We start from the raw sequence: 426 nt of genomic DNA, 5'->3' as shown, positions 1-426 counted from the left end.
GTAGAGGGGGAGATAGAACTTTCTGTTACTGCTGGAAGACTACTTCGGCAATCGATCATGTAACTTAATTTTCTTATGATCTAGATCCCTTCCGCCTATAATATTATCTTGGGACAACTTGGGCTGAACGTGCTCCAAGTAATTATCTCAATGTATCATTTGCTCGTGTGCTTTTCGAAGAGAAAAAAAATTGATGAAATGAGAAGAGATCAGTAGTTGGTCCGACAATATTACTTAATCATATTCAAAGGAAAGAAGCCGGCTGAAGCTCTTCCCATCGATGATAGACTGGATCAAAGAGAGGAAGAAAGCCAAGGAGAACCCATAGAGCGACTGACCTCGATGCCCCTCAGTGAGGAGGGCCCAACCAGTACTGTTTAGGTTGGATCTTCCTTAAGCGACAAACTGAGGGAGAAGCTGATCAAC

This window comes from Elaeis guineensis, chromosome 3 (genome assembly GCF_000442705.2).
Source record: "Elaeis guineensis isolate ETL-2024a chromosome 3, EG11, whole genome shotgun sequence".
Lineage (NCBI taxonomy): Eukaryota > Viridiplantae > Streptophyta > Magnoliopsida > Arecales > Arecaceae > Elaeis > Elaeis guineensis.
This window is presented reverse-complemented; position numbering follows the sequence as displayed.